At 42.3% G+C, this 25,235-nt stretch overlaps 1 protein-coding gene and 1 long non-coding RNA gene across 12 annotated transcripts in view; both read left to right on the top strand.

The window, feature by feature from the left end:
- The window catches only part of LOC140194896 (transcription factor 4-like), a 681,375-nt gene that overhangs the window by 10,997 nt on the left and 645,143 nt on the right, over positions 1-25,235 (top strand). The window lies entirely within an intron of this gene.
- On the top strand, positions 1,840-24,640 carry LOC140194898 (uncharacterized). Its single transcript, XR_011885324.1, has 4 exons — positions 1,840-1,894; positions 3,931-3,971; positions 6,909-7,526; positions 24,312-24,640. It is a non-coding gene; the product is annotated as an uncharacterized lncRNA (long non-coding RNA).

Raw genomic sequence — 25,235 nt, 5'->3', positions numbered from 1 at the left:
CATGTGACAAAATAAGGCTCATCTAATATAAATCTGAACACTTGGAGACACAAAAGTCTGCAGCTTCATGTTGTAAATCATAGGTGTAGGAACTCAGTGAATTGGACAGTATTTGTGGAGGGCAAGGTGGGGCCCACTATCCAGCTCTTATCAGATTCCTTCTTCTTCAGGACTTTACCTCTCCCAGCTATCACCTCTCAGCTTCCTACTTCATTTCCATCTTCTCACTCACCTGATTTCAAGCACCCTCCCTCCTCACCCAGCTTGTACTCCTTCCTCTCCCTCACCTTCTGATTCAGGCTTCTTCCTCCTTCCTTGGGTCAGAACATCTCCAGTCTGATCTGAATTCCTCAAGATGATCAGCATCTGCAAAGTCTCTTGTGATCATGATTCTCGTTGAGAATCTACTTCCGGACTAAGAGTGGAGAGGGAGAGTCGCGGGATGATGGATGAGGGAGGGTGGGGCACTAAGTAATGGAGAGTGTTGGGATGGTGGGGAAATGGAGCCAGGTTGGGAGGCGGGGATGTTGGTAGAGAGTTATGTGGTCAATAGTCAGAAGTTGGAAGAAGAGGACTCCTGGAATCTGGTGGGGTGAGAGGGAGGTGGAGATAGGCTGATGTGAAGGGACAGGTATGAGTACTGGAGTACTTTAAGTAATGAAGGGAACCATATGGAGGAGGGGATCTGGTGGGTGAAATGTGTAGGTGAAGGGGGGACTAGAGGACGGGTATGTGAAAGGGAACAAAAATTAGAGGAACATTGTGGATTGAGAGAGAGGGAACAAATAAACTCGATGGAAAAACTCACACAAAGTCAAACAACCAGTGTGCAAAAGATGACAAACTGTGCAAATACAAAAAGGCCCAACAAAATAATGCGTAATAATTAGAAAACACAAGTTGTAGAGTCCTTGAAGTGAGTCCATAGATTGTGGAATCAGTTTAGTGTTCGGGTGAGTCAAGTTATCCAGAGGTCTGATGGTAGAAAGATAATAACTGTTCCTGCAGCTGGTGATGTGGGACCCAATGGCCCCGTTCCTCCTTCCCCAATGGCCCCGTTCCTCCTTCCCCAATGGCCCCGTTCCTCCTTCCCCAATGGTAGCAGTGAGAAGACAGTGTGGGCTGGATGCTGGCAGTCCATGATGATGCTTTCTTGTGTCAGAGCTTCTTGTTGACGTACTCAACGGTGGGGAGGGTTTTGCCTGTGAAGGACTGGGCTGTCGCCACCACTTTCCGTAACCTTTTTCATTCCTGGGCATTGGTGTTTCCATATCAGGCCTTGATGTAGTCAGTTAAGATACTCTGAACTGTCCATTTATAGAAGTTAGGCCAAGTTTTTGGTACTATGTTGAATCTATGCAAACTTCTAAGAAAGGTGCTGATGTACTATCTTTGTGATGACACTTGTGTGCTCGTCCCAGGACAGGGCCTTTGATATGTTAATGCCATGGAATTTAAAGCCACTGACCCTCTCCATCTCTGACTCCCTAATGAGGACTGGAATCCTGGCAGTGGAGGATGCCCAGGGTGGACAAGTTGGTGTGGGAATGGGAGTAAAAGTGACAAGCATCCGTGAGCTTTAGATGGCCATCACGAAAATCAAAATTATCATCCAATACGTATAACAAGCTCGAAATGATAAAAAGACCCATGAAATTGTCTGTCTTAAATTTATTTAACATATGACCTCAAAAGATGGTTATCTTTCTGTCACTTTCAGTAAAGCTGTGAGCAGATGTTAACAGTTTTAAGGGGAAACAGAAGTATTAAGAATATATAATGAGGTTTCAAAGTTGTGCATTGTATGCTTTCGTCACCAACAGTGTTGCCAATTAATTTTTTAGAAATATTTGTTTCCGGCACCCCTGGTTGGACAGCTTATTACACATGACTGGTATGTAATTTTTAACCATAAAAATATGAAAAGTGTTGTAGTTTGATAAGCATTCCTTTAAAAACATGAAAAGAAAGATGAACCTCTTTTAAGAGTTATTTCTTTCAAGTTTTTGTGGTGATTCTTCTCAGCTTAATTCCACCTATCCTTCCCTTCATTTGAAGGCAGAGACTTAAATTGGAAATTAGTCATCTTGATGCTGGCCATGTGGTATCTTTTAAGTATAAGGTTGTGAAAGTTAGTGAATATTATATAGAGCCATAGAAAAGTGCAGCACAGAAACAGGCCCTTCAGCCCATCTAGTCCATGCCAAACCATTTTTCATGTGATACAATAATTGCTGTTTCTAGTTATCAAAATATAGAATCAAGAAGTATGGTGATGCCAAGCAACACACATCAAAGTTGCTAGTAAATGCAGCAGGCCAAGCAGCATCTCTAGGAAGAGTTACAGTCGACGTTTCAGGCCGAGACCCTTCATCAGGACTAACTGAAGGAAGAGCTTGGCCTGCTGCGCTCACCAGCAACTTTGATGTGTGTTGCTTGAATTTTCAGCATCTGCAGAATTTCTCTTGTTTGCCACAAGAGGACACAGGTTTAAGGTGCTGGGGAGTAGGTGCAGAGGAGATGTCAGGTGTAAGTTTTTTTACTCAGAGAGTGGTGAGTGAGTGGAATGGGCTGCCGGCAACGGTGGTGGAGACAGATACGATAGGGTCTTTTAAGAGACTTTTGGATAGGTACATGGAGCTTAGAAAAATAGAGGGCTATGGGTAACCCTAGTAGTTTCTAAGGTAGGGACATGTTCGGCACAACTTTGTGGGCTGAAGGGCCTGTATTGTGCTGTAGGTTTTCTATGTGTTAACAAGAAGGAATCTGATAGAACCATGGGAGAAGGGGAAGGAGGAAGGAAGTGGTGGGCAGGTGAGAAGAACAGGAGTGAATGAGGAATGGAAAAGGAGGGAATGGGAGGAGGGGATTTCAATGCACATGAAGTTAATCTTCAGAAATTACCCAGCATTCTAGAAACAATTTATTTTATTCACTATCACGGAGCTGTTAGTGTGACCTGGTTGAGTACAAATTGTCTGCCATACTATTTTCATACTAGTTTCCGCTCAAAGTTATTTTAGTTAATATGCTGGAGAATACCCTGAAAAAGAATTGATAAGGTGGTATACAAATGCAATTCTTAACATTATATCTCTGCGTACTGCGCCCATGTTACATCATTAACTGTACTGTAAGAGTAATTAGTTGATGTTAATGTGCTTTAGTTTATCTTAAAGATAATTAATCCTCAATCTAAACACCAGGCTCCTCATTGTATATTAGAGAAACGATAATATTTACACAGAAAGTCTTAATTGCATCTTGCTTCAAAATCTATGTGATAACTTCAGTTTGATGGAGTCTGTGATTATCAGATAGTACCACAAAAAACCCCCAAAGGCATTCATCAGAGATGGTGCGACTGCTTACCTTTTGCTTCTGCTTGATTATTGCTAAAACAAGTTGTTTTTTGGATAAGTAGCCCCCCCCCCCACTCCTGCAAAATCTGCAAAATATATATTGTAAAATAAGCTGCATGTGAAATTCCCCATCTGCAAGGAGTTAATAAACACTGCTTGTGGGTTCAGGGTAACAAATGCTCCTGTGCCGTATGTACACAGATGAGTAACACACATAAAATGCTGGAGGAACGTGGCAGGTCAGGTAGCATCTCGTTCATTTCTCATGTGCCGTGTTGCATGATGTAGGCAAATGTAGTCTTTCCATGACCAGCGCAGAGCGTCATAGGAAGTCATTCCTGCCTGTGGCCATCAAACTTTACAACTCCTCCCTTGGAGGGTCAGACACTCTGAGCCAATAGGCTGGTCCTGAACTTATTTCCATCTGGCATAATTTACATATTATTATTTAATTATTTATGGTTTTATGTTGCTATATTTATACTCTATTCTTGGTTGGTGCAACTGTAACGAAACCCAATTTCCCTCGGGATCAATAAAGTATGTCTGTCTATCTATTTTTCTACAGAGGACGCCGGGATTGAACTTCTAACTCCGACGTCCCGAGCTGTAAGAACGTTGTGCTAACCATTATGCTACCATACTATAATCTATTAGGTTTAGAATGATGATAATGGGAACCACTAGGGTAGAGATGGAGCATCTAGAGGAAACCCACATGGTCATGGGAAGAACATACAAACTCATTACAGGCAGCAGTGGTATTGAATCCAGGTTACTAGTGCTGTAATAGTGTTAAGCAAGCTGCTTTGTTACCACCTCACCACATGCCGACTTGTACATGCCTCACTAGTCCTTCCTGGGCATTGTTCCAGGTTAAAGTTGTGAGATACCATACACAATTGCATCTTCTGAGCATGACAGTTGTTGGGAGTTTTTGCCCCTCCCTCTGGTTGATTCTGGATGTCTAATTGATCTTTTCTATGCTCCTCTTGGAAGATTGAATTAATAGCTATCTGTGTAAAACCTTCCCATTATTCTGTGATATCAAAATACACTTTGATAGATGTACTTTAAACTTTGTCTCTTCCAGTCAGTAACAAGATTTGTTTACTCAAGTACTAGAATTCTAACCAAGCACATTACATCAGCCTGCTGATGGGCTTTAGCCACAACAACTCCCCTAACTGATTCTTAACTTAGTATCGGCAATTAATTTGACAAAGTTGTATCTCTCTCAGAATGCAACTTTTCCTCTTTTTGATCTATAGGTTGAGGAAATGTTTAGCAAGGCCGTTGTTCCAATTTTCCTTGTGGAGCCCTAGAGCAGAGGTTCCCAACCTGGGGTCCATGGACCCCTTGCTTGATTACTTTCCAACAATCATCTTAAGATTATGCCCTTTTGAATTAACCATTTCCACCCCGGAAAAGTGGTGCTGGCTGTCCACTCCATCTCATACACCTCGATCAAGTCACCTCTCATCCTCCTACCTTCCAAAGAGAAAAGCCCTTGCTCTCCCAATCTATCCTTGTAAGATGTGATCTCCAATCCATGCAATATCCTGGTAAATCTCTGCACCCTCTCTAAAGCATCCACATGCTTCCTATAATGAGCTGACCAGAAGTGAACACAATACAGCCAGATTGGGCGGTGCACTGGTCACAGCATCTGTTCTCTGTGTTAGGGGCAGCCAAAACTAAAATCTATCTGTAGCTGTAAAAAGAAATACTCTTTTGCTTTAGAATAGAGTGATACGGCTGCTGCCTGGGCATCCCTGGAGCTAGCACTGGGCGTGACAGTAAGTGAACTGCTAGTGGTGCACTGCTGAAGAGGTGGGCAGGCACCGGGAAACCCGAGAAAGATACAACCAACATTTGAAGTAGCCCACCAACACTACAAGCTGTGACTGCTGCAAGTGTTTCTCAGGGGAATAAACTGAGACCACTCAAGCAGTTAAGAGAAGAAAGATACGCATGAAATGGTCATTAGAAGTAAACACATTCATAATGCTTGTATGTTACCGAGTAACGGAATTTGAGCCTGACATGACTGGATACAGGGACAAACATCATCAACAGTTACATAGATATTAATCTGTAAATCTTCAGAAAGCCACAATACTAAACACCTTTAAAATAGTCCAAAAATACCTAGCTATTGACAAATCAGCGTGCTTGTTTATGCCGGTACCTCCAGTTTTACTAGCTTGAGCTGAGAAAAAATAAGTAATAATAAGAAGAAACAGAAGGGGTCCTTGAGGCAATACAGGACCAGGTGGTTAACACAAAAAAAAAATCAAAAATATATAACGAAAGACCAACAAATTCAAGATGATAAATGCAGAAAATGCCGATGAAAAACCAGAAACAATCCAACACATTACAGGATCCCGTAGCAGTTTAACTCAATCTGATTACTTGCAGAGGCATGATCAAGTGGCAAATATCATTCATCAAAACCTTGCTTTAAAATACAAATTCATAAATGATATTACACCTTACTGTAAATATATACTATAAGACCCCAGCTGGTCCCTCTGTTCCCGACAGTATCATGCATGTGGGATTGAAACTCATCCACCCAGGTGAATTCTACGCTGTGCTCGCTTATCTTTTCTCTCCAGCCCTTTGCCTTTTCCACTTATCAGTCCCTGACTTCCTGCTTTGCCTCCATCCCTCGCCTGCCTGGTTTTACCTATCACCTTCTAACTTGTCCTCCTTCCCTTCTCCTCACCTTATTCTGGGTTCTCCCCCCTTCCTTTCCAGTCCTAATGAAGGGTCTTGGCCTGAAACTTCACCTGTTTATTCATTTACATCAATATTGCCTGACCTGAGTTTCTCCAGTTTTCTTTGTGTGTGTGTGTGCTACAATGCTTTGGGTGTTGTGGATATGGAGTTATTTTGGCTTATTTGCTCTCCTAGCCATAGGTTATTGGCAATAACTGTCAAGGGTCCTGTGAGTGTCTGTCACTGCCTTTCCAAGCCCATGCCTGACTCTTAACTTGGGTTTGGTCTTGTTGCATGTAGGTGTGGATTATTGTGTTTGCTGAGGGGCAGTGAATGGACTATATATTCCATTACTTCTGTTGATCTTTTCCTCCCCCTCCTTTTTCTGGTACCCATCTCAGCTTTCTCCTTGTCTCAGTTGCCTATCACATCCCTCTGGTGCCTCTCATTCTTCCCTTTCTCCCATGATCTTACTGTCCTTCAGATTCCTCCTTCTTCAGTCCTTCAACTTTTCCACCTAAATCTTCCCAGTTTCTCACTTCATTCAACTTCCCCACCCACCTACCTCCTTCCTCACCTATCATCTGCCAGTTTGTACTCCTCCTCCCCCCATCTTATTCTAGCTTCTGCCCCTTTCCTTTCCAGTCCTGATGAAGGGTCTCAGCCCAAGCTATTGACTGTTTATTCCCCACCGTAGCTGCTTCCTGACTTGCTGAGTTCCTCATGCTTTTTTGTGTGTGTCCTCCAGATATTGAGCATCTACAGAATCTCTGGTGTTTATAGTTTGTGCTTTCATCAGTGAACATCTTTCCTCTCCAGACCCAATGGACAGAAGGTGATTAATGAAACCGCTTCAGATAACTGGACCTGGGTTACTGCCCAGAGGAACTCCTGCCGTGATGTCTGGTACTGTTGTGATTGACCTCCGAGTTTTACCAGAGCTCTTCAATATCTTGCCCGGAATATGACTCTTGTGTCTACATTTGTATGGAAACACCGCTCTCTGGTGCTAAGTGGTCTGGCTGAAATGTAAACTAAGCATTTTCTGTGGAGAGGAATAACCAGTTGATGTTTCAGATTGAGACCGACTCAGTTCTAAAAAACTATAGCTCATGTTCTTAGTATTATTTATTTACTTATTTTGAACATTTGAAAGCAGCATCTATCCAGGCCTGGCTCCCTTCTCACTGCTACCATCAGGAAGGAGCTACAGGAGCCTTGGGTCTCTCATGGCTAGGTTCAGGAACAGTCATTCAGCAATGTTTGCATCTCCTTCAACTTTTTTTGTATTGTGAATCCCTTTCCCAAGAACTTGCATCTCCATTACTCTTTGACCATCAGGCTTCTATACCAGCATGGATAACTTCACTCACCTCAACTGTGAACTGATCCTACAACCTACAGACTCACTTCCAAGGAATCTATAACTCATTCTCAGTAAGAGTTATTTATTTATTTGTTTTTTTTTTGTATTTGTACAGTTTTCTTTTGCACATTGATTATCAGTTTTTGTGTGTAGTTTTCATTGATTGTGTGTCGTATTTCTTTGTTCTACTGTGAATGCTTGCAAGAAAATGAATCCGCCGTGTAGCATATGGTGACTTTGATAATAAATTTACTTTGAACTTTTCTGCAATTCTGCTTAGGCAAAGGAGGGTTTGTTGAACAGGGCTGTGCTTGACATTAGCTTGAAGGTTTAAAAATGTACTTATTTAGTGATAAATGTTGAATAGGGTCTTCCGACCCTTCAAGCCACACTGCCTCAACAAACCCCAACAAACACAATTAACCCTAACCTAACCATGGGACAATTAACAGTGACCAGTTAACCTACCTGTTACATCCTTAGTCAGTGGGAGGAAATGGGATCACTTGGGGATAAACCCATGCATTCCACGGGAAGGATGTACAGACTCCTTACAGAGAATGCTGGGATTTAACTCTGGAACCTGAGCTGTAATAGTGTTGTGCTAACCATTTTGCTACCGTGGCACCCAAGTTGGGAATGTGTGGGTTTTCTTTAACATTGTAAAATTAAACCAAATTCTCCCACAAGTAATATAGGATTAAACTATTATTTAAATTGACAAAAATGAAATTTCTTTGACTGTCATCAAATGGGAAATGTAATTTCAAGTGGTGTTGCTGCACGAAAGTAACTTTCTATCCTGTATTCCTGTTACGGATCTCCAGAGTTACTTAGCGCATACTCTTCTATAAAATGCTTATTTAGGGGAAAACTCCTTGCTGAACACTTGCATTCATTGCCAAGCATCTTTGTTACCAAATAACACACACAAAATGCAGAAGAACTTGGCAGGCCAGGCAGCATCTATGGAAAAAAAAAGTATAGTTGGTATTTCGGGCTGAAATGCTTTGGCAGAACTGGCGAAAAAAAAGGTGAGGAGTAGATTTAAAAGGTTGGTGGAGGGGAGGGGAGAGAGAAACGCCAGGTGATAGGTGAAACATGGAGGGGGAAGGATGAAGTAAAGAGCTGAGAAATTGGTGAAAGAGACCAAGGAGGGAAAAAAGGGAATGAGGGAGGCAATGGGCAGACAAGGAGATAAGGTGAGAGAGGGAAAAGGGATGGGAAATGGTGAAGGGGATGGGGGGGCATGTGCTCTCAGGTTGAGGCTTTTCATGTCCTTTTTCAAAGAAAGAGGCTTCCCTTCCTCCACCATCAGCACTGCCCTCAACCATATCTCTTCCACTTCACACGTCAGTTCTTATCTCATCCTCCCGCCAACCTACCAGCGATAGGGTTCGTCTTTTCCTCTCCCACCACCCCACCAGCTTCTGCGTCCAGTACATAATTCTATGAAACTTCCGCCACTTCCAATCGGATCCCACCACCAACAACTTCTTTCCTTCCCCCCACTCTATGCTTTCCCGCAGGGATCGCTCCCTACCTGACTCACTTGTTCATTCATCCCTTCCCACTAATCTCCCTCCTGGCACACTTATCCTTGCAAGCGGAACAAGTGCTACACCTACCCCTACACCTCCTCCCTCACTACCGTTAGTGCCCCCATCCCCTTCACTATTTCCCATCCCCTTTTCCCTCTCTTACCTTATCTCCTTGCCTGCCCATCGCCTTCTTCTAGTGCTCATCTCCCCCCCCCCCGCCTTTTTTTTCTTCCATGGCCTTCTGACTCTTTCACCCATCAACTTCCCAGATCTTTACTTCATTCCTCCCCCTCCAAGATTCACCTATCACCTGGTGTTTCTCTCTCCCCTCCACCTCCCTCATTTTAAATCTACTCCTCAGCTTTTTGTCTCCAGTCCTGGCGAAGGGTTTCGGCCTGAAACAGCGACGGTACTTTTTTTTCCATAGATGCTGCCTGGCCTGCTGAATTCCTCCAGCATTTTGTGTGTGTTGCTCAGATTTCCGGCAAGTGAAGATTTTCTCTTGGTTGTTTCCAAATCCTTGCTGCTTCTGACCCTGACTCAGCAGATGCATGAGCAATCTTGAATCATTGTCTAGACTATTCGTGACCTAAGGAAAGCCTCAGAGGCAAATCATATTAGTTAGAATTCAATTCTTTTTGTTATTATTGTAAGTTAGTTTCCTTTTTTTTTTTGCTCTTCTATAGTGAAGTTAACCCATCTTCCTGCATCGGCTGAGGTACCAAATGGATTTAATTCTCCAAATGTCAATAGAAATTTATTCTTGAATGGAGATTGAATCAGCCATTAGTTTGGTGATTGCAGAATTTTACTGGTAGCTTCCAAAACAAAAAGATAAATATTTAGCTTTATTTGTCACATGTATATGGAAACATGCAGTGAAATGCATTGATTCCGCTAAATCAAATCAGTGAGGATTGTGCAGGGCAGTCCACCAGTGTTGCCTCACTTTCAGCACCAACATAGCATGTCCCCAACTTGCTGAGCCCAACTGTTCATCTTTGGAATGTGGGAGGGAACTAAAGTACCCAGAGACCCATATGGTCATGGGGAGAATGTACAAATTCATGACAGAAAGCGGTGGGAATTGAACCTTGATTACAGTCACTGACTCTGTAAAGCGTTAAGTTAACCACTACGCTACAGTGCCACGCAATACTAGCATTACTTTAGTCTTCCATATGTAAAACCTTGGATATTAAGTTAACTAGTTATTGCCAATGCCTACAGGGTGGGTGGCCAGTGAGAGACAGTTAGGTAGTAATGGCCATTTTTGCAAGAATGGATTCAAAGGAATATGTCTCTGGAATGTGGGAGAAATTCCATACAATCATGATGAGAATGTACATTTAATCATTTAAGGCATCCGTTAGTCTTGCGAAACCATGGATCTGCGCCTGTAAAGTCTTCACTCTCCAGGGCGCAGGCCTGGGCAAGGTTGTATGGAAGACCAGCAGTTGCCCGTGCTGCAAGTCTACCCTCTCCACGACACCAGTGTTGTCCAAGGGAAGGGCATTAGGACCCATACAGATTGGCACCAGTGTCATCGCAGAGCAATGTGTGGTTAAGTGCTTTGCTCAAGGACACAACACGTTCCCTCGGCTGGGGCTCGAACTCATGACCTTCAGGTAGCTAGTCCAATGCCTTAACCACTTGGCCATGTGCTCACACTGAGAATGTACAACCTCCTTACAAACAGCGGCCAGAATCAAACTCTGATTTTACAGCTTTTACAGTAAAGCATTGAGTTAACTGTTACACTACTGTGCTACCCCAAGAAAATCTCGCTGCCAGTGACATTGGACTAGTGGCTAACTCTCCCAACTGATCTCAGTACATGAGTGAGTGAGGCTCCCTTCGATCAGGGTCAACCATGGATGTTGTGTCCTAGCTGTCTAGATACACAAGCCTGGGCAGTACGATACAGAGAGCAATCTGTTGCCCGTGTAGCAAGCTCCCCCCTCTTCACGCATCTAATGAACCCAAAGGAATGGTAGAGACCGATACAGTTTGGTACCAGCAGCATTGCAGGAGGCGACAATCAGTGTAGAACAGCCTTAGGGACTCCAGCTCCAGATTTTTCCCTCAGAGTTTACTCCTGAAGCCTTCCCCATGAGTGGGTGTGTCCGCAAGGCAGCGGAGGTTTGAGATCAGAGTTTTCCTTCTAGATGAGCTGCCAACCACGGCTGATGAGCCTCATCTGCCTGAAGTGACTGTTTTTAAGGCGGCAATAACCTCCCTTTGCCCCTAGTAGAAACATAGAAAATAGGTGCAGGAGTAGGCCATTCGGCCCTTCGAGCCTGCACTGCCATTCAGTATGATCATGGCTGATCATCCAACTCAGAGCCCTGTACCAGCCTTCCCTCCATACCCCCGATCCCTTTAGCCACAAGGGCCATATCTAACTCCCTCTTAAATATAGCCAATGAACTGGCCTCAACTCTTTCCTGTAACAGAGAATTCCACAGATTCACCACTCTGTGTGTGAAGAAGTTTTTCCTAATCTCGGTCCTAAAAGGCTTCCCCTTTATCCTCAAACTGTGACCCCTCGTTCTGGACTTCCGCAACATCGGGAACGATCTTCCTGCATCTAGCCTGTCCAATCCCTTTAGGATTTTATACGTTTCAATAAGATCCCCCCCTCAATCTTCTAAATTCCAATGAGTATAAGCCTAGTCGATCCAGTCTTTCATCATATGAAAGTCCTGCCATCCCAGGAATCAATCTGATGAACCTTCTTTGTACTCCCTCTATGGCAAGGATGTCTTTCCTCAGATTAGGGGACCAAAACTGCACACAATACTCTAGGTGTGGTCTCACCAAGGCCTCGTACAACTGCAGTAGTACCCCCCTGCTCCTGTACTCGAATCCTCTTGCTATTAATGCCAGCATACCATTTGCCCTTTTCACCGCCTGCTGTACCTGCATGCCCACTTTCAATGACTGGTGTATAATGACACCCAGATCTCGTTGCACCTCCCCTTTTCCTGATCGGCCACCATTCAGATAATAATCTGTTTTCCTGTTTTTGCCACCAAAGTGGATAACCTCACATTTATCCACATTAAATTGCATCTGCCATGAATTTGCCCATTCACCTAACCTATCCAAGTCACCCTGCATCCTCTTAGCATCCTCCTCACAGCTAACACTGCCACCCAGCTTCGTGTCATCCGCAAACTTGGAGATGCTGCATTTAATTCCCTCATCTAAGTCATTAATATATATTGATTGTAAACAACTGGGGTCCCAACACTGAGCCTTGCAGTACCCCACTAGTCACTGCCTGCCATTCTGAAAAGGTCCCGTTTATTCCCACTCTTTGCTTCCTGTCTGCCAACCAATTCTCTATCCACATCAATACCTTACCCCCAATACCATGTGCTTTAAGTTTGCACACTAATCTCCTGTGTGGGACCTTGTCAAAAGCCTTCTGAAAATCCAAATATACCACATCCACTGGTTCTCCCCATCCACTCTACTAGTTACATCCTCAAAAAGGATGAGCCGTATGTGAAGGCCAGGAGTTGGACTTGTTTGTCAGAGGCTATTTGAGGCGTACACCATTGGGAACGTTTAGTAGATATTGTCCCAATTACCACCTTCGGCTATAACAACCTTAAGGAACCGGCTCATTATATATAATCACAAATGCAGACACTTTGGATACTTTTACAATAGGCATGAAAAAATTTACTGTTTATGGTAGTGTCTGTTTTATTCAGTAACACAATAAAGCTTCTTAAATTGCTTTTATATTCTTCAGTCACTTGCTGTTATCGTGCGGTTTCTACAGTTGGAAGCCACACAATCATGGAGCTATTGAGATTATCGGGACGGGGTGGGGGGGTAGACCCTACTTTTCACTTCATTCATGCTGATGATTTTCATTGACGTTGTAAACATAGTGATGGCATTTTCTTCCTTGTCTTTTGTAGGGCAAAAGCTCCACTGTTGTTACAATGCACGTGCATGGTGTAGAAAATGGCAGTGTGTGTCTGTTTATTTATTTATTGCGATACAGCAGGAACGGGCCCTTCCAGCCCTTTGAGCCGCACCGCCCAGAAACCTTCGATTTAATCCTAGGCTAATCACGGGAAAATCTACAATGACCAATCAACCTTCCAACCGGTATAGCTTTGGACTGTGGGAGGAAACCCACACGGTCATGGGGAGAATGTATAAACTCCTTACAGGCAGCATTGGGAATTGAACCTAGGTCACTGGTACTGTAAAGCGTTGTGCTAACCACTACACTACCATGAAGTAAGGAATAGACCACAATCTAGCTGTTCTTTTTTTTTCCCTATTCTGTTCTGTAAAGGGTCGCTGCATGTTGCAAAGCCAGATGTATATTTTATGTATGTTAATATCTATGTATAATTATCATCATTTTGTGCTGTGTAATATGACTTGGGTGATCATGGTCTCATGATCATGATTGTTCTTGGCAAATTTTCTACAGAAGTGGTTGGCCGTTGTCGCCTTGTGGCAATGACAGGTGACCCTAGCCTTATCAGTTCTCTTCAGAGGTTCAAAGTTCAAAGTAAAGTTTATTTTCAGAGTACATACGTGTCACCACATCCAGCCCTGAATTTTTTTCCCCTGTGGGCATATTTAGCAAATCTATAGAGCAGTAACTGTAAATAGGATCAATGAACAACACATTGTGCAAATGAAAATATGCAGTAAATAAATAAATAAATAATAGGTATGAAATAAGAGTCTTAAAGTGAGACAATCGGTTGTGGGAACACCAGAAGTAGAATGAGTCTAGCTATCCCCTTTTATTCAAGAGCCTGATGGTTGAGGGTGGTAACTGTCCTTGAACCTGGTGGTGTGAGTCCTGAGGCACTTATACCTTCTACCTGATGGCAGCATCGAGAGAAGAGCATGGCCTGGGTGGTGAGGATCTTTCATGATGGAACAGGAACATTTCATGTAGATGTGCTCAATGGTTGGGAGGGCTTTACTCATGAAGTAGTGGTCCAGATCCACTATCTTTTGTAGGATTTTCTGATCAAGGGCATTGATGTTCCCATACCTGGTTGTAACGTGGCCAGTTTCCACTATACCTCTATAGAAGTTTGCCATACTTTGTATGGTTGGTCCAGTACAGGGCCTCTGAGATGATGACGCCCAAGAATTTAAAGTTACTGACCCTCTGATCCTCCAGCGAGTACTGGCTCATGGGCCTCTGGTTTCCTTGTTCTTATTGATATTGAGTGAGAGGTTGTTGTTATTATACCACGTGGTCAAATTTTCAATCTTCCTCCTGTATGCTAATTCATCACCACCCTTGATACAGCCCACCACAGTAATGTCATCACCGTACTTGTATATGTGTGTATATTGTCTGCCTGGTAGCAGTGGTCGTCTAACCAGGACTTGTGGTATGCACCAGCTGCTTTATGTGACCCCCCCCCCGGCTTCCATGGTTTCCATGACCCTTATAAGGCACCATGATAGTGTAGTGTTTAGCATGATATTATTCAGCTTGGATTAAATCGGTGAGTTGCTGTGTGGTGCTGCTCGTTGGGCTGGAAAAGTCTGTTCCATGCTGTATCTCGGAATAAATAGCTTAGTTCACATGGTCTGCCAGGATCTGGACTGATGAAAGGCTAACTGGACATAAATGTGTGTATCCAGAATTCAGAAATTAGTCAATCAGCAGTGACTCCGTAAAAGATTTTCTGTTGTGTGTGTTCCGTGAGGGAAATGAAACACAGCAGCATAGTTGTAATTCTTATCCCCCCATGTGTCTGGCAAAAGGAGTTCTGGTCATTCTATAGTATTAGCATGAAGTACTAACTTTTGTTTTAGTTTTCCTTTATGGAGGAGATGTCAGCTGAAGTCTGAGTCACACTGGGAGGCATGGCAGCGTAGCAGTTAGTGAAACTCTGTACAGCACAGTGAGTTTTAATTATTTTCATTTAGAGATACAGCACGGTAATGAGCTCTTCTGGCTCAATGATCTTGCAGTACCCAATTATACCCATGTGTCCAATTGACCTACTAACCCATCTGTACATCTTCAGAACGTGGGAGGGGAACATACAGACTCCTTATAGATAACGGCAGGAATTGAACCCGAGTCACCAGTGATGTAATACTGTTTCTCTTACCATTGTGCTACCGTGATCGGGGTTCAATTCCCGCTGGTGTCTGTAAGGGACTTGTACATTCTCTAGTGACCTTCGGGTGCTCCGGTTCTTCCCACATACCAGTGTGTCTTTTCTTGGAATGTAAGTTGTGGGCATGCTGTGTTGGCACTGGAAACATGGCAACACTGGCAAGCTGTCACCAGCATACCGTCAGACAGTGGTCAGTGAAAATGACACGTGTCACTGTATGTTTCAATGTGCATGTGACAAATGAAGCTAATCTTTAATTTTTATTGTATTCACACCAATATCTTGCATAGGGCTAGCAACAGCTGCACAGGAACACAGTAAATTCATGTCCCTTTTTTTTAAAATCAAAAGTAGTTTTGGCCTCCCATGGAGTCGAGGATTTATCACCACTTCAATGGTAAGGAAAGCTTTTTAGACCAAAGCTTTCAAATTTTATTAACTGAGAATTATATCCTGAACGATTAAGTTAAAAATTCAAAAGCTTTGCTATAAAGTTGCACGTGCCATTGTTTCTTTTAAACAATTACTGTATTTAGGTTCAAATTGCTCTTTAAGCTGACAAGTTCATGCTGCGGATATTCACACTGGGGACCTTATAATTTTCATGGCTGCTCTATAATTAGATGCGTTTTCTAAGTATAATTTTGAAGAGAGAAATTCACAACATTTGGGAAAACGCTTTAACAACTTCAATGTGTTTTTGTTAATAGTATAATTTAATTTTTGGGGAAATCTAGTGTTTCAGTAAAAAGTTTTCTGTAAACAGCACCTCCTGTTCATTTTGTTTTTCTCCTGGTCCTGTGAGGCTGAGTGAACCTGTGTTTATTAGAAGCATCTTCGGCAGAATACCTGGAGGAAAATTTGAGCTGAATTGATTAGTGCTGTGTGAAGGTTATGAACATTCAAGGCTCACCTATACTCGCCGTATGTCTTTAAAGTTCAAAGTAAATATATTATCTAAGTACATCTACTGTATGTCAACATATACAACCATATATAATTCATTTTCTTGTGGGCATTCACAGTAAATCCAAGAACCATAATAAACAATGAAAGACCGCACCAACAGGGTGAATATGCGTTAGGAATTTGTTATGATATGTTGGTGCAAGATGCATTCAATTATACAGAATAAAGAATTATATAAAAATAAAGATTGAAGTGCAGATATGGAGTAAAATGTGCACCAATACATAAATAGCCACATGTATTTACAATGTAGACAGTGGTTTAAAGTGTTTACAGCGCAGTGATGGGTTTAATAGAGGGGGTGGGGGGGTCTAACTAGAATACTTGATCAGATTACCTGCCGGGGGAAGAAACTTTAAAGATGGTGTGAAGGTTTTGTTTTAATAGACCTATAGAACTTCCCAAAAGCGATCTTTTTGCAGGGTGGATAATGTCCTCAATGATTTTTCCTGCCTACTTCTTTGTCGCTGGACACCTGCAAATCCTGCAGTGATGGTAGACTACAGCCAGTGATTTTTTTTCTACTCTCACTTTGCTGTAGTTCATATATTGTAAGAGGATGTTGCACCAAACCAGGCAGTTTATTTATTAACCAACGCACATAAAAGTTGCCGGTGAACGCAGCAGGCCAGGCAGCATCTCCAGGAAGAGGTATAGTCGAGGTTTCAGGCCGAGACTGACGAAGGGTCTTGGCCCGAAACGTCGACTGTACCTCTTCCTGAAGATGCTGCCTGGCCTGCTGCGTTCACCAGCAACTTTGATGTGTGTTGCTTGAAATTCCAGCATCTGCAGATTTCCTCGTGTTTGCATTTTTATTTATTAATCAAAGTGGTTTTGGCCTTCCATGGAGTCAAGGATTAATCACCATTTCAATAGTAAGGAAAACTTTTTAGACTTCAATGGCACGTGCCATTGAAGTAAACAGTCGACGTTTTGGGCTGAGACCCTTGTCAGGACTCACTATATTATCATTTATTTGCTTATTATTATTATTATTATTATTGATTTTATTTCAACAGATTTATTAACACATCTTATGTGTTGGCTTAACAAATGTAAGCCTAAGATATGCATGAGGAGCTGAAAGTATGGATCACCCAGGTTCTCATTGATTTGTGAAATGGGTTCAATGGGTGAAAGCACCTGCTCCTATTCTGTGGTGCATTTGACTATCTTAGTTAGGACATTGGAGTGGTAGGGTGGAGATACTTCTCTGCCAAAGGAGGTGTAAGGTGCACCTTCCCTCAGCTAGCCTGCAGGTCACCCTTGGGTGAGGTGTACCACCTGCTTAGACCCCAGTGAGGGTCACATGAAGACGTGGGAGCAGCCGGTGTAGATCACAAGTCCTGGTTATGCGACCACTGACACCAGGCGACAATCTCTGAAGAGTATTGATAATGGATGACGTCACCTGTCTTGTAAAGACGCTGCCCAGAAGAAGGCAATGGAAAATCACTTCTGTAGAAAAAATTGCCAAGAACAATCGTGGTCATAGAAAGACCATGATCGCCCATGTCATTCAACATGACACATAACGAATGAATGAGTTAGAATATTAAGAACAATGTACTGTATAACTTGTAAGCATCAAGCTGTTGATATTGGTTTTAAAGACATATGAACATGGCAACTAATCAATCTGTGGCTATGTTTGAGCTTCTGATTCTGGTTTTGTGCTGTTTTTGTCATTTATGTTTCATGGTAGAATAACAGCATTTAAGAGTAGTCATCACTGTTGACATTTCGAACCATAGAAATTTGCCACGCAGTGGGAGACCATTTGATCTGTGTCTGTTCTTTTACTGATGTGATTCTGAAACCAATCCCACTGCTCTTCTCTCCACCCACATCCTTGTATCTCCTTCCACTGCAAACAACAGATCCAAATTTGTCTGCTAAGGAATGCAACAATCTTTGACTCCGGTGAAGCATTCTGTATACTAACACCAAATAAGTGTCTCCTCATCTTTATCATCAGTTTGCTGTCCACTGGCCCCTGGCTCCTCAGCTGACAGGTTTCCTTCAAACTCCTCCAAATCCCATCACAAAATCTCTCAATTTTTTTTTCATTTCTATTTGGAGCATAGAGCCTAGAGTCCAGAGCAATGCAGCACAGTACAGGCTTTTTAACCTACGATCAATCTAACCCTTCCCCCCTATATAGCCCTCCATTTTGTTATCATCCATATACCTTTTCTCAGTACCTCTTAAATGTTCTTAATGTACCTCTGTCATTCCACTCTATAGTTTCTTACAATCACCTTAAAATTATATCTACTTGTGTTGCTCTAAGACATAGTTTTGATAATAAATGTACTTTGACTTTGAACTTAAAAAAAATTACATTCCAGCAGACATCCCACCTCTCCCAGAACTTCCGGGAGACTCCCGCACATTAATAGTGGCTCCCTGATGCCTACAAATTATATACAATATCACGGAAATCAATTTTTTAAAAGTGAGTGAGAGAAAAGCAAGAGAGAGCGCGCGAGAGAGAAAGCGAGAGAGGGAGTGAGAAAGTAAGCGAGAGCGAAAGCAAGCGAGAGAGGGAGAGAAAGCAAGCGAGAGCGCTTGGGAGCGCGTGAGCGACCATGAGACAGAGAGTGAGAGAGTGCCATGGCAGAGTGTTCCAAAAAAAATATAAAGCACACATCACCCCAGACTACACTAAAGTGTACCCCTGCCGAATAGGGGTCAAAAATAATGATAGTGTTGCTCACTGCACCGTTTGCAACAGTGACTTTTCTATTGCCCATGGTGGGTTAAGACTGTAAAAGACATGTTGAGGTGAGTTTAACAGGTGTCATTCGTTCATTAGCACAGCTAACGTTATTTAAACTAGCTGGCCAGCTGCTAGGGAGCTACTCTATTGCAGACATCCCACCTCTCCCGGAAGTCTCCTGCAAATTGATGGTGCTACCTCCCTGAAATCAGTTTTTGCAGGGTGGGATGTCTGCATTCCAGCCTCTAAGATAAGATGACTCAGCATAGACCAGATGGACCTAAGGGCCTGTTTCTGTGCTGTATTTTTCTGATTCTATGACACTGAACTCAGAATCTATCTTGTAAAGTTCTTGCACTTATTGTTTAGCTGCACTACACCTTCTCTGTCACTGTTTAACTTTATTCTGCATTCTGGTTTTGTTTTACCTTGTTCTACTTCAATGTACAGTGTAAATGATCTGATCTGTTTGTACAGTGCACAAGGAAAGATTTTCATTGGCTCCAGAGATGAGGGGGTTAGACTATGAGGAGAGATTGAGTTGCCTGAGACTGTACTCGCTGGAATTCAGAAGAATGAGAGGAGACCTTATAGAAACATGCAAAATTATGAAAGGGATAGATAAGATAGAGGCAGGAAAGTTGTTTCCACTGGTAGTTGAGACTAGAACTAGGGGACATAGCCTCAAGATTCGGGGAAGTAAATTTAGGATGGAGATGAAGAGGAACCACCTTTCCCAAAGAGTGATGAATCTGTGGAATTCTGTGCCCAAAGAAGCAGTTGTGGCTACCTCAGTAAATATATTTAAGACAAAGTAGGATAGATTTTTGCATAGTAGGGGAAATTAAGGGTTATAGGGGAAAGACAGGTCGGTGGAGATAAGTCCATGGTCAGATTAGCCATGATCTTATTGAATGGCGGAGCAGGCTTGTCGAGCCAGATGGCCTACCCCTGCTCCAATTTCTTATGTTCTTATTGTAACTTGGTACATGTGACAATCATATACTGACTCACTTTCATTGTCCGAATACATTTGCTTAAATTTTTAAGGTAGAATTCATCATGATGCCTATGTTTACAAAGACCAGAATTTGTCCTTCATAGTTTTATCTACTGCGCTGTCATTTTCATGAATTTACTGAATGTTTTCAGTTGGTGTCGGAGCAACAAATCTTGGAATGCTAATCACAAAGATCACAATTTTATTGCATGGAAACCTAACTTTCTAATTATGTTCAGTAAAGCCCTGCAATGGGAATTTTATTAGTTATATTTAGAGATACAGCACAGAACAGGCCCTTCAGGTCTAACAAGCTGCAAAGCTCATCAACCCACCTATTAAACCCTGGCCTAAACGCAGGACAATTTACAATGACCAACTAATCTGCTAACCCATACGCCATTAGAATATGGGTGGAAACCTGAGCACTTGGAGGAAACCCATGCTCTCATGGGAAGGACATAACAGACTCTTTACAGAACGCATCAGAATTGACCTCTGAACTCCGATGCTGACCTGTAGGACAGAAATACACTACCATGACAATCCACAGTTAAATTGATGCAAGGTTCGCTGAGTACCAGGAGAAAAGATTATCAGAGATATTTAAGTTTTAAAAAAAAACTATGTCCTGTTTCTCTCACAGTTTCGTTGAACCCCTCCTCAATTTAGTCACTCTATGATAATTTTGGGTGAAAGTGCGAAATAACTTTTTGAATTTCAAAGTCAAAGTACATTTGTTATTTGTCACCATATACAACACTGAGGTTAATTTTATTTTTGTTTACTTATTGAGATATAGCGCAGAACAGGTTTTTCCGACCCTTCAAGCTACGCTGCCCAGCAATCCCCCAAATTAATCCTGGCCTAATCATGGGATAATTTACAATGACCAATTATCCTGCCAACTGGAATGTCCTTGTAATGTGGGAGGAAGCCAGAGCACTTGGAGGAAACCCACGCAGCCACGTGGAGAATGTACAAACTCATTACAGGCAGTAGCGAGGAATGAACCTGGGTCACTGGCGCTCTAAAGCTTTGTGCTAACCACTATGCTACCTTGCTGTCACACTCAATAAATCTATAATTGAATAATAACCAGAATAGAGTCAATGAAAGACTGCACCAGCTGGGCATTCAACCAGTATGCGGAAGATGACAAACTGTGCAAATACAAAAAGAAAAAAAATAAATAAGCAATCAGTATAAGAACTTGAGATGAGTCCTTGGAAGTGAGTCCATAGGGTCCTTCCCTATTTTATCTCCACATGGTACATCACTGCCTGGTGCAATTCAATTATAAAATTGCTTTTCACATTATTGGCTGTGTCGATGGTAGAGCAGGAGTCATTTGTGGTTTCTTTTTTTTTCCGCCTCTCCTTGCAATTCTGTTCTCTGAATGAATAAACTGAACTAAACTGACTGTCAGTTCAGACTAATTGGTGGCATTTGCTAGTTACTGCCTGACAGAATTAAGCTCAGAAATCTCATAGAAGACTAGTTCTGTTGTTTCTGTTGTCATTCAGAGTTGTGTGGGAAGGTTGTCTTCTATGTTTACTAGAATGTCTGTCAGCTGCATAAACATTACCGTAGTATGATAGGCTCATTAGAATTTATGGAGAGCTTGAATGTGAGAAGTGGTGTGAGATTTCTGGCTGCTTCTTTGAATTTTTTTTTGTCTAAATTCTTCTCGAAATATGCATTTACAATATTTCTGTCAATAATTAAACTCCATGTTTCTAAAGATGATATGTGTAGTAAAGCGCATGAGTAAAGGTATTGCTTGTCTCTGGAACGAAGGAGGATGAGAGGTGACGAGATGGAGAAGTACAAGCTGATAAGAGGCATCGAGTCTTTTTCTCAGGGAGGAAATGGCTAATATGAGGGGCAAAATATTAAGGTGATTGGAGGAAAGTATGGGGGGGGGGGGATGTCTGTTTATATTAAGTGTGTTAGGTATGTGCAACGGCTTGCCAGGAGTGGTGGTAGAGACTGATACATTAGGAACATTTAAGAGAATTTTAGATAGGTGCATGGATAATATAAACATGGAGGGCTATGTAGGAGGGAAGGGGTAGGTTGATCTTGAGTTGGTTAAGAGGTTGGCAAATGATCATGGGCTGAAAGGCCTGTACTCTGATGTAACACTCTGTGATTGAATCTTAAAAGTTTCTTCATTTGAAGAAAGGGGAAGTAGCTTTGAAAGTAGGCTTTGAGTTCACGATTTTGTGACCACAAAAATGTCAATTAATTTGTTGATGTGCTTTGTCGGTTGAACAATTACATAATGTGTTACCTCTGACGGTGAAGTTGTGGCTTCTTGGACCTCTGTTTTGACATTGAACTTTGCAAAGCAGCAGTAAACAATCTTGGTTTCCTTAGAACTGATCTAGGTAAGAATAAGAGTAGGCTATTCAGCCCTTCTTTCCTTCTCACCCATTCAATGACATTTTGCCTAATCTGTGACTTAACCCTAAACTCATCACTTTATTCCACACAACACACATCAAAGTTGCTGGTGAACGCAGCAGGCCAGGCAGCATCTCTAAGAAGAGGTACAGTTGACGTTTCAGGCCGAGACCCTTCGTCAGGACTAACATTCCTTTTAATCTTTTAGTTAACAGAAGTAATCCAATCTAATTTACAATGAACAGTTTACATAACATGAACACTGGCCATTTGTTGATATGAGTTCCAAGTGCCTAAAGCCTTTGAGTTCAAAAGGTATGTTCCAACCACACGTAGGAAAGAACAGATTCTTTTAATTTTTTACACTTATCCTTTCTAGTTGTTGATTCTTTAAGCAGGAAAAATAATTGCTCTATTTGCTGGATCAGCTACCTTTAATCAGAAGCCATTGCGAATTGGGGTTTCCATACTCCCATGTTGAAAAGTAGTGTCCAAAAAAATGAAACCGTGTTTAGTCTTTCGCCCAGCTGAACCACATAGATGATGACCTAGGAAGCTCACTTCACTAACAGCTCTACACCCCCAGGAGGCTAAAGACATTTTTGCATGTCCCCTTACTGATTTATATCAAAGGATCACGGAAAAGATCCTGTCTGTGGATGTGTGACAGCTTCACATGGCAACTGCTCTGCTGATGACCACAGCAAACTATAGAGAGCTGTGAACGCGGCTCAGCTCATTGTGGAAACCAGCCTCCCTTCGATCTACTGTCTTTCCTTCTCACTGCCTCAGTAAAGCCGCTGGCATCATCAAAGGCCCCGCCCACCCCACACATTCTCTCTTCTATTCCCAATGAAAACACGTACCACCTGGCTCAAGGACAGCCTCAATCCCACAGTAACAAGTCTAATAAATAGTTCCCTAGTACGATAAATTGGACTCTTGACCTCACAATCAATCTCATTATGATCTTGCACTTTATTGTTTACCTGCACTGCACTTTCTCTGTAGCTGTTACACTCTGTTCTACACTCTTACTGTTTTACCATGTTCTACTCAATGCACTGTGTAACCTGATCTGCATGAATAGTATGCAAGACAAGCTTTTCATTGTATCGTGGTACACGTGACAATAATAAACCAATTGCAGTTCGAAGTCTCTGCTTGCAATGCCAACTTTGTTTTGTACTGGTAGTGGTTGTTCATCATCCGATGATGACAGAAAACACGTGTGGAAGAGTTTTTGCACTGGAGCAGTTCCCCTCCCTTGACTTCAGAAGTCCGGGTCCAGGGGTATGAGCAAGCGTCACAAACTGGGCTCTTCCTTGGTTGCAGTGGATGACCATGATATCTTCTGTGCCTTGTCACGCACTTCGTTCTCCATGGAGCATTACAGAGCCATCTTCCTGGCCATTGGATCTCACTGCAGATTTCATCAGGCCAGTCGGCCAGAGCAGACTTCATGTGCTAGGACAGGCTTGTCCCTAACTGACTGGGGTATGAGGCCTACTGGTAACCCTTGCTTGGTTTAGCCTGCCCATTGAAGCAGTGGCCACCATTGACTGCAGCCAGCTACTTGGAGCCACAGGTGAGAGCTAAGTGTCCGTTGGGGACCAGAGATGAATGAGCTGCCCCGGAATGGAAATGACAAGCCCCTTCACCAGAGATGCTACCCCTCTCTTTGTATTACAGCCATAATAAACCCTATTACAGATTTGGCGTAGTTGGCATTTTTACAGTAGCAGTAAGTATCATTATTGCTACAATTCAAACTTTGAAGTTCTAAAAATAACTCTGCACTTCGTTATACTTATTTTTGTTTGAAGTTTGTGCTTTGTATTCCTACATGTTTTGAGTGGTTTTGACATTGCTTCTTGGAGCTGGGAAAATTATCTTTGGAGAAAAAGGCATTATTATGATTAGGGGAAAAAAGATATTCAAGGACAGGAATACACAGTTTGTAAATAAAATAATTGCTACCTTGAAGTAAATTTACTTTAATTAAATTTAGTTTACTGTCCTCATGTACATTGAGATAGTGTAGTGTTTTGTTTTTGACTGGCTGCATCACCACTGCACAGGATGAAGAAAAGCTGCAGAAAGTTGCAAGTCAGCCAGTGCCATCATGGGTCTGTCCTCCCAGCATTGAGGACACCTTCAAAGGGCGATGTTTCAGAAAGGCAGCATCCATCACTATAGGCCTCCATCATTTGGGACATGCGCTCTTCTCATTGACTTCATCAAGGTGGAGGTACAGGAGTCTGAAGACACACAGTCCGCTTTTTAGGAACAGTTTCTTCCACTCCAAGATTAAATTTCAGAACGGACAATGAACCCATGAACATGACCTTTTTTTTTGCTTTCTTTTTGCACTACTTATTAAATTTAAATTTGTGTGTGTGTATGTATATAATGTGTGTGTATAATGTAATTCCAATTAGTTTTTTTTATTATGTATTGCAGTGTACTGCTGCTGCAGAACAACATATTACACAACCTATGACATTGATATTAAGCTTGATTTTGACTCTGATTCTGAAAATCTCTGTGGTGGATCTGCATTGCCCAAAATTGCTGTCTGTAAGGTCTGAGTTCTGCTAGTGTTTCTTGTTGCAGCCTCAATCTATTTGAATGCCAGGTTTGGTCTCCAGGTGCTGAATGTGGCTCACTGGTGTTCTTGTATTCTCTTGGGGACCACGACTGCATGCAGTACACGTGTTTTTTTGATTAGTACAGTAAGCCTTTAGCTTACCTGCAGACTCGCTTTGTGTTGATTTTAGCAATTACAATATTATCCTGAATTAAAAGGGTGAACACACTTTTTAAAAAAAGACCAAGTGTATTGTTAGCGCGCAAGTGTCTTGGGAAATCCTGAGGTTGTGTTTTACAAGGACTTGAGAAGCTTGATCAAGACTAGGGCGAATACATCTCCTCCCATGCAGTGGGACCAGAGGGCAAAGCCTCAGACTAGAGGGAAATCCCTGTAGAACAGAGACGAAGGGGAA

The sequence above is a fragment of the Mobula birostris genome, chromosome 3, assembly GCF_030028105.1.
Source record: "Mobula birostris isolate sMobBir1 chromosome 3, sMobBir1.hap1, whole genome shotgun sequence".
In the NCBI taxonomy this organism is placed as follows: Eukaryota; Metazoa; Chordata; class Chondrichthyes; order Myliobatiformes; family Myliobatidae; genus Mobula; species Mobula birostris.
Note: the sequence above shows the minus strand (reverse complement) of the source record. Positions and strands in the feature narration are given on the sequence as shown.